We start from the raw sequence: 15,495 nt of genomic DNA, 5'->3' as shown, positions 1-15,495 counted from the left end.
TGTAGTAATATGGAGACTCTGTCTGGTCAGTAGCAGTATGTAGTAATATGGAGACTCTGTCTGGTCAGTAGCAGTATGTAGTAGTATGGAGACTCTGTCTGGTCAGTAGCAGTATGTAGTAATATGGAGACTCTGTCTGGTCAGTAGCAGTATGGAGACTCTGTCTGGTCAGTAGCAGTATGTAGTAATATGGAGACTCTGTCTGGTCAGTAGCAGTATGTAGTAATATGGAGACTCTGTCTGGTCAGTAGCAGTATGTAGTAATATGGAGACTCTGTCTGGTCAGTAGCAGTATGTAGTAATATGGAGACTCTGTCTGGTCAGTAGCAGTATGTAGTAGTATGTAGTAATATGGAGACTCTGTCTGGTCAGTAGCAGTATGTAGTAATATGGAGACTCTGTCTGGTCAGTAGCAGTATGTAGTAATATGGAGACTCTGTCTGGTCAGTAGCAGTATGTAGTAATATGGAGACTCTGTCTGGTCAGTAGCAGTATGTAGTAATATGGAGACTCTGTCTGGTCAGTAGCAGTATGTAGTAATATGGAGACTCTGTCTGGTCAGTAGCAGTATGTAGTAATATGGAGACTCTGTCTGGTCAGTAGCAGTATGTAGTAATATGGAGACTCTGTCTGGTCAGTAGCAGTATGTAGTAATATGGAGACTCTGTCTGGTCAGTAGCAGTATGTAGTAGTATGGAGACTCTGTCTGGTCAGTAGCAGTATGTAGTCTGTCTGGTCATAGGAGACTCTGTCTGGTCAGTAGCAGTATGTAGTAATATGGAGACTCTGTCTGGTCAGTAGCAGTATGTAGGAGACTCTGTCTGGTCAGTATGGAGACTCTGTCTGGTCAGTAGCAGTATGTAGTAGTATGGAGAGACTCTGTCTGGTCAGTAGCAGTATGTAGTAAGACTCTGTCTGGTCAGTGGAGGAGACTCTGTCTGGTCAGTAGCAGTATGTAGTAATATGGAGACTCTGTCTGGTCAGTAGCAGTATGTAGTAATATGGAGACTCTGTCTGGTCAGTAGCAGTAGTATGGGAGACTCTGTCTGGTCAGTAGTAGTATGTAGTAATATGGAGACTCTGTCTGGTCAGTAGCAGTATGTAGTGGGAGACTCTGTCTGGTCAGTAGCAGTATGTAGTAGTATGGAGACTCTGTCTGGTAGCAGTAGTAGTATATGGAGACTCTGTCTGGTAGCAGTATGTAGTATGGAGACTCTGTCTGGTCAGTAGCAGTATGTAGTAATGGAGACTCTGTCTGGTCAGTAGCAGTATGTAGTAATATGGAGACTCTGTCTGGTCAGTAGCAGTATGTAGTAATATGGAGACTCTGTCTGGTCAGTAGCAGTATGTAGTAATATGGAGACTCTGTCTGGTCAGTAGCAGTATGTAGTAATATGGAGACTCTGTCTGGTCAGTAGCAGTATGTAGTAATATGGAGACTCTGTCTGGCCAGTAGCAGTATGTAGTAATATGGAGACTCTGTCTGGCCAGTAGCAGTATGTAGCGGTATGGAGACTGTCTGGTCAGTAGCAGTATGTAGTAGTATGGAGACTCTGTCTGGTCAGTAGCAGTATGTAGTAATATGGAGACTCTGTCTGGCCAGTAGCAGTATGGGAGACTCTGTCTGGTCAGTAGCAGTATGTAGTAGTATGGAGACTCTGTCTGGTCAGTAGCAGTATGTAGATACTGTCAGTATGTAGTATGGAGACTCTGTCTGGTCAGTAGCAGTATGTAGTAGTATGGAGACTCTGTCTGGTCAGTAGCAGTATGTAGCTGAATGGAGACTCTGTCTGGTCAGTAGCAGTATGTAGTAGTATGGAGACTCTGTCTGGTCAGTAGCAGTATGTAGTAGTATGGAGACTCTGTCTGGTCAGTAGCAGTATGTAGTAGTATGGAGACTCTGTCTGGCCAGTAGTAGTATGGAGACTCTGTCTGGCCAGTAGTAGTATGGAGACTCTGTCTGGCCAGTAGCAGTATGGAGACTCTGTCTGGCCAGTAGCAGTATGTAGTAATATGGAGACTCTGTCTGGTCAGTAGCAGTATGTAGTAATATGGAGACTCTGTCTGGTCAGTAGCAGTATGTAGTAGTATGGAGACTCTGTCTGGTCAGTAGTAGTAATATGGAGATGGAGGACTCTGTCTGGTCAGTAGCAGTATGTAGTAATATGGAGACTCTGTCTGGTCAGTAGCAGTATGTAGTAGTATGGAGACTCTGTCTGGTCAGTAGCAGTATGTAGTAGTATGGAGACTCTGTCTGGTCAGTAGCAGTATGTAGTAATATGGAGACTCTGTCTGGCCAGTAGCAGTATGTAGTAGTATGGAGACTCTGTCTGGTCAGTAGCAGTATGTAGTAGTATGGAGACTCTGTCTGGTCAGTAGCAGTATGTAGTAGTATGGAGACTCTGTCTGGTCAGTAGCAGTATGTAGTAGTATGGAGACTCTGTCTGGTCAGTAGCAGTAGCAGTATGTAGTAATATGGAGACTCTGTCTGGTCAGTAGCAGTATGTAGTAGTATGGAGACTCTGTCTGGCCAGTAGCAGTATGTAGTAGTATGGAGACTCTGTCTGGTCAGTAGCAGTATGTAGTAGTATGGAGACTCTGTCTGGTCAGTAGCAGTATGTAGTAATATGGAGACTCTGTCTGGTCAGTAGCAGTATGTAGTAGTATGGAGACTCTGTCTGGTCAGTAGCAGTATGTAGTAGTATGGAGACTCTGTCTGGTCAGTAGCAGTATGTAGTAGTATGGAGACTCTGTCTGGTCAGTAGCAGTATGTAGTAATATGGAGACTCTGTCTGGTCAGTAGCAGTATGTAGTAATATGGAGACTCTGTCTGGTCAGTAGCAGTATGTAGTGATGGAGACTCTGTCTGGTCAGTAGCAGTATGGAGATGGAGACTGTCTGGTCAGTAGCAGTATGTAGTAATATGGAGACTCTGTCTGGTCAGTAGCAGTATGTAGTAATATGGAGACTCTGTCTGGTCAGTAGTAGTAGTATGGAGACTCTGTCTGGTCAGTAGCAGTATGGAGACTGGAGACTGTCTGGTCAGTAGCAGTATGTAGTAGCATGGAGACTCTGTCTGGTCAGTAGCAGTATGTAGTAATATGGAGACTCTGTCTGGTCAGTAGCAGTATGTAGTAATATGGAGACTCTGTCTGGTCAGTAGCAGTATGTAGTAGTATGGAGACTCTGTCTGGTCAGTAGCAGTATGTAGTAATGGAGACTCTGTCTGGTCAGTAGCAGTATGTAGTAATATGGAGACTCTGTCTGGTCAGTAGCAGTATGTAGTAGTATGGAGACTCTGTCTGGTCAGTAGCAGTATGTAGTAATATGGAGACTCTGTCTGGTCAGTAGCAGTATGTAGTAATATGGAGACTCTGTCTGGTCAGTAGCAGTATGGAGACTCTGTCTGGTCAGTAGCAGTATGTAGTAATATGGAGACTCTGTCTGGTCAGTAGCAGTATGTAGTAATATGGAGACTCTGTCTGGTCAGTAGCAGTATGTAGTAATATGGAGACTCTGTCTGGTCAGTAGCAGTATGTAGTAATATGGAGACTCTGTCTGGTCAGTAGCAGTATGTAGTAGTATGGAGACTCTGTCTGGTCAGTAGCAGTATGTAGTGGGAGACTCTGTCTGGTCAGTAGTAGTATGTAGTATGGAGACTCTGTCTGGTCAGTAGCAGTATGTAGTAGTATGGAGACTCTGTCTAGTCAGTAGCAGTATGTAGTAATATGGAGACTCTGTCTGGTCAGTAGCAGTATGTAGTAATATGGAGACTCTGTCTGGTCAGTAGCAGTATGTAGTAGTATGGAGACTCTGTCTAGTCAGTAGCAGTATGTAGTAATATGGAGACTCTGTCTGGCAGTAGCAGTATGTATAATATGGAGACTCTGTCTGGTCAGTAGCAGTATGTAGTAATATGGAGACTCTGTCTGGTCAGTAGCAGTATGTAGTAGCAGTATGTATGGAGACTCTGTCTGGTCAGTAGCAGTATGTAGTAGTATGGAGACTCTGTCTGGTCAGTAGCAGTATGTAGTAATATGGAGACTCTGTCTGGTCAGTAGCAGTATGTAGTAATATGGAGACTCTGTCTGGTCAGTAGCAGTATGTAGTAGTATATGGAGACTCTGTCTGGTCAGTAGCAGTATGTAGTAGTATGGAGACTCTGTCTGGTCAGTAGCAGTATGTAGTAGTATGGAGACTCTGTCTGGTCAGTAGCAGTATGTAGTAATATGGAGACTCTGTCTGGTCAGTAGCAGTATGTAGTAATATGGAGACTCTGTCTGGTCAGTAGCATGGAGTACTCTGTCTGGTCAGTAGCAGTATGTAGTAGGAGACTCTGTCTGGTCAGTAGCAGTATGTAGTAATATGGAGACTCTGTCTGGTCAGTAGCAGTATGTAGTAGACTCTGTCTGGTCAGTAGGGAGACTCTGTCTGGTCAGTAGCAGTATGTAGTAATATGGAGACTCTGTCTGGTCAGTAGCAGTATGTAGTAATATGGAGACTCTGTCTGGTCAGTAGCAGTATGTAGTAATATGGAGACTCTGTCTGGTCAGTAGCAGTATGTAGTAATATGGAGACTCTGTCTGGTCAGTAGCAGTATGTAGTAATATGGAGACTCTGTCTGGTCAGTAGCAGTATGTAGTAATATGGAGACTCTGTCTGGTCAGTAGCAGTATGTAGTAGTATGGAGACTCTGTCTGGTCAGTAGTGTATGTAGTAGTATGGAGACTCTGTCTGGTCAGTAGCAGTATGGAGAGACTCTGTCTGGTCAGTAGCAGTATGTAGTAATATGGAGACTCTGTCTGGTCAGTAGTAGTATGGAGACTCTGTCTGGCCAGTAGTAATATGGAGACTCTGTCTGGTCAGTAGCAGTATGTAGTAGTATGGAGACTCTGTCTGGTCAGTAGCAGTATGTAGCTGAATGGAGACTCTGTCTGGTCAGTAGCAGTATGTAGTAATGGAGACTCTGTCTGGTCAGTAGTAGTAGTAGTATGGAGACTCTGTCTGGTCAGTAGCAGTAGTATGGAGACTCTGTCTGGTCAGTAGCAGTATGTAGTAATATGGAGACTCTGTCTGGTCAGTAGCAGTATGTAGTAATATGGAGACTCTGTCTGGTCAGTAGTAGTATGGAGACTCTGTCTGGTCAGTAGCAGTATGGAGACTCTGTCTGGTCAGTAGCAGTATGTAGTAATATGGAGACTCTGTCTGGTCAGTAGCAGTATGTAGTAATATGGAGACTCTGTCTGGTCAGTAGTAGTATGGAGACTCTGTCTGGTCAGTAGCAGTATGTAGTAATATGGAGACTCTGTCTGGCCAGTAGCAGTATGTAGAGATGGAGACTCTGTCTGGTCAGTAGCAGTATGTAGTAGTATGGAGACTCTGTCTGGTCAGTAGCAGTATGGAGACTCTGTCTGGTCAGTAGTATGTAGTAGTATGGAGACTCTGTCTGGTCAGTAGCAGTATGTAGTAGTATGGAGACTCTGTCTGGTCAGTAGCAGTAGCTCTGTATGTAGCTAAATGGAGACTCTGTCTGGTCAGTAGCAGTATGTAGTAGTATGGAGACTCTGTCTGGTCAGTAGCAGTATGGTAGTATGGAGACTCTGTCTGGTCAGTAGCAGTATGTAGTAGTATGGAGACTCTGTCTGGTCAGTAGCAGGTAGTAATGGAGACTCTGTAGCAGTATGTAGACTCTGTCTGGTCAGTAGCAGTAGTATGGAGACTCTGTCTGGTCAGTAGCAGTATGTAGTAATGGAGACTCTGTCTGGTCAGTAGCAGTATGTAGTAATATGGAGACTCTGTCTGGTCAGTAGCAGTATGTAGTAATATGGAGACTCTGTCTGGTCAGTAGCAGTATGTAGCTGAATGGAGACTCTGTCTGGTCAGTAGCAGTATGTAGTAATATGGAGACTCTGTCTGGTCAGTAGCAGTATGTAGTAATATGGAGACTCTGTCTGGTCAGTAGCAGTATGTAGTAATATGGAGACTCTGTCTGGTCAGTAGCAGTATGGAGACTCTGTCTGGTCAGTAGCAGTATGGAGACTCTGTCTGGTCAGTAGCAGTATGTAGTAATATGGAGACTCTGTCTGGCCAGTAGCAGTATGTAGTAATATGGAGACTCTGTCTGGTCAGTAGCAGTATGTAGTAGAATGGAGACTCTGTCTGGTCAGTAGTAGTATGGAGACTCTGTCTGGTCAGTAGCAGTATGTAGTAATATGGAGACTCTGTCTGGCCAGTAGCAGTATGGAGACTCTGTCTGATCAGTAGCAGTTTGTAGTAGTATGGAGACTCTGTCTGGTCAGTAGCAGTATGTAGTAATATGGAGACTCTGTCTGGTCAGTAGCAGTATGTAGTAATATGGAGACTCTGTCTGGTCAGTAGCAGTATGTAGTAGTATGGAGACTCTGTCTGGTCAGTAGCAGTATGTAGTAATATGGAGACTCTGTCTGGCCAGTAGCAGTATGTAGTAGTATGGAGACTCTGTCTGGTCAGTAGCAGTATGTAGTAGTATGGAGACTCTGTCTGGCCAGTAGCAGTATGTAGTAGTATGGAGACTGTCTGGTCAGTAGCAGGATGGAGACTCTGCCTGGTCAGTAGCAGTATGGAGACTCTGCCTGGTCAGTAGCAGGATGGAGACTCTGTCTGGTCAGTAGCAGTATGTAGTAATATGGAGACTCTGTCTGGTCAGTAGTAGTATGGAGACTCTGTCTGGTCAGTAGCAGTATGTAGTAATATGGAGACTCTGTCTGGTCAGTAGCAGTATGTAGTAGTATGGAGACTCTGTCTGGTCAGTAGCAGTATGTAGTAATATGGAGACTCTGTCTGGTCAGTAGCGGTATGGAGACTCTGTCTAGTCGGTAGCGGTATGGAGACTCTGTCTGGTCAGTAGCAGTATGGAGACTCTGTCTGGCCAGTAGCAGTATGTAGCGGTATGGAGACTCTGTCTGGCCAGTAGTAGTATGGAGACTCTGTCTGGCCAGTAGCAGTATGTAGTAGTATGGAGACTCTGTCTGGTCAGTAGCAGTATGTAGCTGAATGGAGACTCTGTCTGGCCAGTAGCAGTATGTAGTAATATGGAGACTCTGTCTGGCCAGTAGCAGGATGGAGACTCTGTCTGGTCAGTAGCAGGATGGAGACTCTGTCTGGTCAGTAGCAGTATGTAGTAGTATGGAGACTCTGTCTGGTCAGTAGCAGTATGTAGTAGTATGGAGACTCTGTCTGGTCAGTAGCAGTATGTAGCTGAATGGAGACTCTGTCTGGTCAGTAGCAGTATGTAGTAGTATGGAGACTCTGTCTGGTCAGTAGCAGTATGTAGCTGAATGGAGACTCTGTCTGGCCAGTAGCAGTATGTAGTAATATGGAGACTCTGTCTGGCCAGTAGCAGGATGGAGACTCTGTCTGGTCAGTAGCAGGATGGAGACGCTCTCTGGTCAGTAGCAGTATGTAGTAGTATGGAGACTCTGTCTGGTCAGTAGCAGTATGTAGCTGAATGGAGACTCTGTCTGGTCAGTAGCAGTATGTAGTAATATGGAGACTCTGTCTGGTCAGTAGCAGTATGTAGTAATATGGAGACTCTGTCTGGTCAGTAGTAGTATGGAGACTCTGTCTGGCCAGTAGTAATATGGAGACTCTGTCTGGTCAGTAGCAGTATGTAGTAGTATGTGTCTGGTCAGTAGCAGTATGTAGTAGTATGGAGACTCTGTCTGGTCAGTAGCAGTATGTAGTAATATGGAGACTCTGTCTGGTCAGTATGTAGTAATGGAGACTCTGTCTGGTCAGTAGTAGTATGGAGACTCTGTCTGGTCAGTATGGAGACTCTGTCTGGTCAGTAGCAGTATGTAGTAATATGGAGACTCTGTCTGGTCAGTAGTAGTATGGAGACTCTGTCTGGTCAGTAGTAGCAGTATGGAGACTCTGTCTGGTCAGTAGCAGTATGTATGTATGGAGACTCTGTAGTAGCAGTGGAGACTCTGTCTGGTCAGTAGCAGTATGTAGCTGAATGGAGACTCTGTCTGGCAGTAGCAGTATGTAGTAATATGGAGACTCTGTCTGGTCAGTAGCAGTATGTAGTAATATGGAGACTCTGTCTGGTCAGTAGCAGTATGTAGAGGAGACTCTGTCTGGTCAGTAGCAGTAGTAGTATGGAGACTCTGTCTGGTCAGTAGCAGTATGTAGTAATATGGAGACACTGTCTGGTCAGTAGCAGTATGTAGTAGTATGGAGACTCTGTCTGGCCAGTAGCAGGATGGAGACTGTCTGGTCAGTAGCAGGATGGAGACTCTGTCTGGTCAGTAGCAGTATGTAGTAATATGGAGACTCTGTCTGGTCAGTAGCAGTATGTAGTAATATGGAGACTCTGTCTGGTCAGTAGCAGTATGTAGTGAATGGAGACTCTGTCTGGCCAGTAGTAGTAATATGGAGACTCTGTCTGGTCAGTAGCAGTATGTAGTAGTATGGAGACTCTGTCTGGCCAGTAGTAGTATGGAGACTCTGTCTGGTCAGTAGCAGTATGTAGTAGTATGGAGACTCTGTCTGGTCAGTAGCAGTATGTAGTAGACTCTGTCTGGTCAGTAGGGAGACTCTGTCTGGCCAGTAGCAGTATGTAGTAGTATGGAGACTCTGTCTGGTCAGTAGCAGTATGTAGCTGAATGGAGACTCTGTCTGGCCAGTAGCAGTATGTAGTAGTATGGAGACTCTGTCTGGTCAGTAGCAGTATGTAGTAGTATGGAGACTCTGTCTGGCCAGTAGCAGTATGTAGTAGTATGGAGACTCTGTCTGGTCAGTAGCAGGATGGAGACTCTGTCTGGTCAGTAGCAGGATGGAGACTCTGTCTGGTCAGTAGCAGTATGGAGACTCTGTCTGGTCAGTAGCAGTATGTAGTAGTATGGAGACTCTGTCTGGTCAGTAGCAGTAGTATGGAGACTCTGTCTGGTCAGTAGCAGTATGTAGTAATATGGAGACTCTGTCTGGTCAGTAGCAGTATGTAGTAATATGGAGACTCTGTCTGGTCAGTAGCAGTATGTAGTAGTATGGAGACTCTGTCTGGTCAGTAGCAGTATGTAGTAATATGGAGACTCTGTCTGGTCAGTAGCAGTATGTAGTAGTATGGAGACTCTGTCTGGTCAGTAGCAGTATGTAGCTGAATGGAGACTCTGTCTGGCCAGTAGCAGTATGTAGTAGTATGGAGACTCTGTCTGGTCAGTAGCAGTATGTAGTGAATGGAGACTCTGTCTGGCCAGTAGCAGTATGTAGTAATATGGAGACTCTGTCTGGCCAGTAGCAGGATGGAGACTCTGTCTGGTCAGTAGCAGTATGGAGACTCTGTCTGGTCAGTAGCAGTATGTAGTAGTATGGAGACTCTGTCTGGTCAGTAGCAGTATGTAGTAGTATGGAGACTCTGTCTGGTCAGTAGCCGTATGTAGCTGAATGGAGACTCTGTCTGGCCAGTAGCAGTATGTAGTAGTATGGAGACTCTGTCTGGTCAGTAGCAGTATGTAGCTGAATGGAGACAGTCTGGCCAGTAGCAGTATGTAGTAATATGGAGACTCTGTCTGGCCAGTAGCAGGATGGAGACTCTGTCTGGTCAGTAGCAGGATGGAGACGCTCTCTGGTCAGTAGCAGTATGTAGTAGTATGGAGACTCTGTCTGGTCAGTAGCAGTAGTAATATGGAGACTCTGTCTGGTCAGTAGCAGTATGTAGCTGAATGGAGACTCTGTCTGGTCAGTAGCAGTATGTAGTAATATGGAGACTCTGTCTGGTCAGTAGCAGTATGTAGTAATATGGAGACTCTGTCTGGTCAGTAGCAGTATGTAGTAATATGGAGACTCTGTCTGGTCAGTAGCAGTATGTAGTATGGAGACTCTGTCTGGTCAGTAGCAGTATGTAGTAGGAGACTCTGTCTGGTCAGTAGCAGTATGTAGTAGAATGGAGACTCTGTCTGGTCAGTAGCAGTATGTAGTAATATGGAGACTGTCTGGTCTGGTCAGTAGTATGTAGTAGTATGGAGACTCTGTCTGGTCAGTAGCAGTATGGAGACTCTGTCTGGTCAGTAGCAGTATGTAGTAATATGGAGACTCTGTCTGGTCAGTAGTAGTATGGAGACTCTGTCTGGTCAGTAGCAGTATGGAGACTCTGTCTGGTCAGTAGCAGTATGTAGTAATATGGAGACTCTGTCTGGTCAGTAGCAGTATGTAGTAATATGGAGACTCTGTCTGGTCAGTAGCAGTATGTAGCTGAATGGAGACTCTGTCTGGCCAGTAGTAGTATGGAGACTCTGTCTGGTCAGTAGCAGTATGTAGTAATATGGAGACTCTGTCTGGCCAGTAGCAGTATGGAGACTCTGTCTGGTCAGTAGCAGTTTGTAGTAGTATGGAGACTCTGTCTGGTCAGTAGCAGTATGGAGAGACTTCTGAGTAGTAGTATGTAGTAATATGGAGACTCTGTCTGGTCAGTAGCAGTATGTAGCGGTATGGAGACTCTGTCTGGTCAGTAGCAGTATGTAGTAATGGAGACTCTGTCTGGTCAGTAGCAGTATGTAGTAGTATGGAGAGACTATGTAGTAGTATGGAGACTCTGTCTGGTCAGTAGCAGTATGTAGTAGTATGGAGACTCTGTCTGGCCAGTAGCAGTATGTAGTAGTATGGAGACTGTCTGGTCAGTAGCAGGATGGAGACTCTGCCTGGTCAGTAGCAGGATGGAGACTCTGCCTGGTCAGTAGCAGGATGGAGACTCTGTCTGGTCAGTAGCAGTATGTAGTAATATGGAGACTCTGTCTGGTCAGTAGTAGTATGGAGACTCTGTCTGGTCAGTAGCAGTATGTAGTAGTATGGAGACTCTGTCTGGTCAGTAGCAGTATGTAGTAATATGGAGACTCTGTCTGGTCAGTAGCAGTATGTAGTAATATGGAGACTCTGTCTGGTCAGTAGCAGTATGTAGTAATATGGAGACTCTGTCTGGTCAGTAGCAGTATGTAGTAATATGGAGACTCTGTCTGGTCAGTAGCAGTATGTAGTAATATGGAGACTCTGTCTGGTCAGTAGTAGTATGGAGACTCTGTCTGGTCAGTAGCAGTATGTAGTAATATGGAGACTCTGTCTGGTCAGTAGCAGTATGTAGTAATATGGAGACTCTGTCTGGTCAGTAGCAGTATGTAGTAATATGGAGACTCTGTCTGGTCAGTAGCAGTATGTAGTAATCTGTCTGGTCAGTGCAGTAGACTCTGTCTGGTCAGTAGCAGTATGTAGTAATATGGAGACTCTGTCTGGTCAGTAGCAGTATGTAGTAATATGGAGACTCTGTCTGGTCAGTAGCAGTATGTAGTAATATGGAGACTCTGTCTGGTCAGTAGCAGTATGTAGTAATATGGAGACTCTGTCTGGTCAGTAGCAGTATGTAGTAATATGGAGACTCTGTCTGGTCAGTAGCAGTATGTAGTAATATGGAGACTCTGTCTGGTCAGTAGCAGTATGTAGCTGAATGGAGACTCTGTCTGGTCAGTAGCAGTATGTAGTAATATGGAGACTCTGTCTGGTCAGTAGCAGTATGTAGTAATATGGAGACTCTGTCTGGTCAGTAGCAGTATGTAGAGACTCTGTCTGGTCAGTAGCAGTATGTAGCTAATGGAGACTCTGTCTGGTCAGTAGCAGTATGTAGTAATATGGAGACTCTGTCTGGTCAGTAGCAGTATGTAGTAATAGGAGACTGAATGGAGACTCTGTCTGGTCAGTAGCAGTATGTAGTAATATGGAGACTCTGTCTGGTCAGTAGCAGTATGTAGTAATATGGAGACTCTGTCTGGTCAGTAGCAGTATGTAGTAATATGGAGACTCTGTCTGGTCAGTAGCAGTATGTAGTAATATGGAGACTCTGTCTGGTCAGTAGTAGTATGGAGACTCTGTCTGGCCAGTAGTAATATGGAGACTCTGTCTGGTCAGTAGCAGTATGTAGTAGTATGGAGACTCTGTCTGGTCAGTAGCAGTATGTAGCTGAATGGAGACTCTGTCTGGTCAGTAGTAATATGGAGACTCTGTCTGGTCAGTAGTAGTATGGAGACTCTGTCTGGCCAGTAGTAGTATGGAGACTCTGTCTGGTCAGTAGCAGTATGTAGTAATATGGAGACTCTGTCTGGTCAGTAGCATGTAGTGGAGACTCTGTCTGGTCAGTAGTATGGAGACTCTGTCTGGTCAGTAGCAGTATGGAGACTGTAGCAGGAGACTCTGTCTGGTCAGTAGCAGTATGTAGTAATATGGAGACTCTGTCTGGCCAGTAGCAGTATGTAGTAATATGGAGACTCTGTCTGGTCAGTAGCAGTATGTAGCTGAATGGAGACTCTGTCTGGTCAGTAGTAGTATGGAGACTCTGTCTGGTCAGTAGCAGTATGTAGTAATATGGAGACTCTGTCTGGTCAGTAGCAGTATGTAGTAATATGGAGACTCTGTCTGGTCAGTAGCAGTATGTAGGAGACTCTGTCTGGTCAGTAGCAATGGAGATGGAGACTCTGTCTGTAGTAGTATGTATGGAGACTCTGTCTGGTCAGTAGCAGTATGTAGTAATATGGAGACTCTGTCTGGTCAGTAGCAGTATGTAGTAATATGGAGACTCTGTCTGGTCAGTAGTAGTATGGAGACTCTGTCTGGTCAGTAGCAGTATGGAGACTCTGTCTGGTCAGTAGCAGTATGTAGTAATATGGAGACTCTGTCTGGCCAGTAGCAGTATGTAGTAATATGGAGACTCTGTCTGGTCAGTAGCAGTATGTAGCTGAATGGAGACTCTGTCTGGCCAGTAGTAGTATGGAGACTCTGTCTGGTCAGTAGCAGTATGTAGTAATATGGAGACTCTGTCTGGCCAGTAGCAGTATGGAGACTCTGTCTGATCAGTAGCAGTTTGTAGTAGTATGGAGACTCTGTCTGGTCAGTAGCAGTATGGAGATTCTGACTGGTCAGTAGTAATATGGAGACTCTGTCTAGTCAGTAGCAGTATGTAGCGGTATGGAGACTCTGTCTGGCCAGTAGCCGTATGTAGCTGAATGGAGACTCTGTCTGGCCAGTAGCAGTATGTAGTAGTATGGAGACTCTGTCTGGTCAGTAGCAGTATGTAGTAGTATGGAGACTCTGTCTGGCCAGTAGCAGTATGTAGTAGTATGGAGACTGTCTGGTCAGTAGCAGGATGGAGACTCTGCCTGGTCAGTAGCAGGATGGAGACTCTGTCTGGTCAGTAGCAGTATGTAGTAATATGGAGACTCTGTCTGGTCAGTAGTAGTATGGAGACTCTGTCTGGTCAGTAGCAGTATGTAGTAATATGGAGACTCTGTCTGGTCAGTAGTAGTATGGAGACTCTGTCTGGTCAGTAGCAGTATGTAGTAGTATGGAGACTCTGTCTGGTCAGTAGCAGTATGTAGTAGTATGGAGACTCTGTCTGGTCAGTAGCAGTATGTAGTAATATGGAGACTCTGTCTGGTCAGTAGCAGTATGTAGTAATATGGAGACTCTGTCTGGTCAGTAGCAGTATGTAGTAATATGGAGACTCTGTCTGGTCAGTAGCAGTATGTAGTAATATGGAGACTCTGTCTGGTCAGTAGCAGTATGTAGTAATATGGAGACTCTGTCTGGTCAGTAGCAGTATGTAGTAATATGGAGACTCTGTCTGGTCAGTAGCAGTATGTAGTAATATGGAGACTCTGTCTGGTCAGTAGCAGTATGTAGTAATATGGAGACTCTGTCTGGTCAGTAGCAGTATGTAGTCTGTCTGGTCAGTAGCAGTATGTAGTATGGAGACTCTGTCTGGTCAGTAGCAGTATGTAGTAATATGGAGACTCTGTCTGGCTGGTCAGTAGCAGTATGTAGTAAGCAGTATATGGAGACTCTGTCTGGTCAGTAGCAGTATGTAGTAATATGGAGACTCTGTCTGGTCAGTAGCAGTATGTAGTAATATGGAGACTCTGTCTGGTCAGTAGCAGTATGTAGTAATATGGAGACTCTGTCTGGTCAGTAGCAGTATGTAGTAATGGAGACTCTGTCTGGTCAGTAGCAGTATGTAGTAATATGGAGACTCTGTCTGGTCAGTAGCAGTATGTAGTAGTATGGAGACTCTGTCTGGTCAGTAGCAGTATGTAGTAATATGGAGACTCTGTCTGGTCAGTAGCAGTATGTAGCTGAATGGAGACTCTGTCTGGTCAGTAGCAGTATGTAGTAATATGGAGACTCTGTCTGGTCAGTAGCAGTATGTAGCTGAATGGAGACTCTGTCTGGTCAGTAGCAGTATGTAGTAATATGGAGACTCTGTCTGGTCAGTAGCAGTATGTAGTAATATGGAGACTCTGTCTGGTCAGTAGCAGTATGTAGTAATATGGAGACTCTGTCTGGTCAGTAGCAGTATGTAGTAATATGGAGACTCTGTCTGGTCAGTAGTAGTATGGAGACTCTGTCTGGCCAGTAGTAATATGGAGACTCTGTCTGGTCAGTAGCAGTATGTAGTAGTATGGAGACTCTGTCTGGTCAGTAGCAGTATGTAGCTGAATGGAGACTCTGTCTGGTCAGTAGTAATATGGAGACTCTGTCTGGTCAGTAGTAGTATGGAGACTCTGTCTGGTCAGTAGCAGTATGGAGACTCTGTCTGGTCAGTAGCAGTATGTAGTAATATGGAGACTCTGTCTGGTCAGTAGCAGGATGGAGACTCTGTCTGGTCAGTAGCAGTATGTAGTAATATGGAGACTCTGTCTGGCCAGTAGCAGTATGTAGTAGTATGGAGACTCTGTCTGGCCAGTAGCAGTATGTAGTAGTATGGAGACTCTGTCTGGCCAGTAGCAGTATGTAGTAGTATGGAGACTATGTCTGGTCAGTAGCAGTATGTAGCTGAATGGAGACTCTGTCTGGTCATTAGCAGTATGTAGTAATATGGAGACTCTGTCTGGTCAGTAGCAGTATAGAAATTATGTCTGGCCAGTAGCAGTATGTAGCAGTATGGAGACTCTGTCTGGCCAGTAGCAGTATGTAGTAGTATGGAGACTCTGTCTGGTCAGTAGCAGTATGTAGTAATATGGAGACTCTGTCTGGTCAGTAGCAGGATGGAGACTCTGTCTGGCCAGTAGCAGTATGTAGTAGTATGGAGACTGTCTGGTCAGTAGCAGGATGGAGACTCTGTCTGGCCAGTAGCAGTATGTAGTAGTATGGAGACTCTGTCTGGCCAGTAGCAGTATGTAGTAGTATGGAGACTCTGTCTGGTCAGTAGCAGTATGTAGTAATATGGAGACTCTGTCTGGTCAGTAGCAGGATGGAGACTCTGTCTGGCCAGTAGCAGTATGTAGTAGTATGGAGACTCTGTCTGGCCAGTAGCAGTATGTAGTAGTATGGAGACTCTGTCTGGCCAGTAGCAGTATGTAGTAGTATGGAGACTATGTCTGGTCAGTAGCAGTATGTAGCTGAATGGAGACTCTGTCTGGTCATTAGCAGTATGTAGTAATATGGAGACTCTGTCTGGTCAGTAGCAGTATAGAAATTATG

General features: G+C 45.1%; 1 protein-coding gene across 4 annotated transcripts in view; it reads left to right on the top strand.

Moving 5' to 3' along the window:
* Positions 1-15,495, top strand: part of LOC115140456 (ena/VASP-like protein) — a 136,402-nt gene that overhangs the window by 93,685 nt on the left and 27,222 nt on the right. The window lies entirely within an intron of this gene.

This window comes from Oncorhynchus nerka, linkage group LG13, assembly GCF_034236695.1.
Source record: "Oncorhynchus nerka isolate Pitt River linkage group LG13, Oner_Uvic_2.0, whole genome shotgun sequence".
Lineage (NCBI taxonomy): Eukaryota > Metazoa > Chordata > Actinopteri > Salmoniformes > Salmonidae > Oncorhynchus > Oncorhynchus nerka.
This window is presented reverse-complemented; position numbering and strand designations above follow the sequence as displayed.